At 62.8% G+C, this 543-nt stretch overlaps 1 pseudogene; it reads right to left on the bottom strand.

The window, feature by feature from the left end:
• Positions 1-6: 6 nt before the first annotated feature.
• LOC112392011 (proline-rich protein 23C-like) lies at positions 7-537 on the bottom strand (annotated as a pseudogene).
• Positions 538-543: the final 6 nt, after the last annotated feature.

Genomic DNA, 543 nt, shown 5'->3' with positions numbered 1-543 from the left:
GGGACGCTGGTGAGGACCTGGACTTGGAGAGGGAGGTAGAGGTTGGAGCAGTGAGTCAGTGAAGGGCTCCAGAAGGTGCAAGTCCAGGTTGTCGTCGTGGTGAGAGCGTCTCTCTAGACTGGGGTTGGGGGTCCAAGGGGACGGCTCTGAGACTAGGCCCAACAGGTCGAAGCCAGGCACACTTCCAGTGGAAGGGCGGAGCCCAGCAACGGAGCCGGCTGTGGCATCCATCCCAGGTGGCAGGAACTCAGCATCCGTGTCCACATCCTCCTCTTTGGCCTCTTCTTGGCAGGAGATCTCTGGGACAGCGGCGCAGAAGAATCACTGCTCCAGGGCAAGGTACTCCCCAGGAGCGCTCAGTTAAGCACCCTGTTCCAGGCCCTGTCCCAAGGGGTGCTGGATGCCCAAGCCCACCAGGGCCTTAGGGACCAGCATGAGGATGCGATCTCCGAGAGACACTTGCCTCACGGACGCTGGCTCGGGCGCCAGTACTACGTCGACATCGTCCAGGGGCACGTGCAGGGCACAGCCGGCGGGCAGGAC

The sequence above is a fragment of the Neophocaena asiaeorientalis genome, unplaced genomic scaffold (assembly GCF_003031525.2).
Source record: "Neophocaena asiaeorientalis asiaeorientalis breed wild unplaced genomic scaffold, Neophocaena_asiaeorientalis_V1.1 C47687595, whole genome shotgun sequence".
Taxonomy (NCBI): Eukaryota; Metazoa; Chordata; class Mammalia; order Artiodactyla; family Phocoenidae; genus Neophocaena; species Neophocaena asiaeorientalis.
This window is presented reverse-complemented; position numbering and strand designations above follow the sequence as displayed.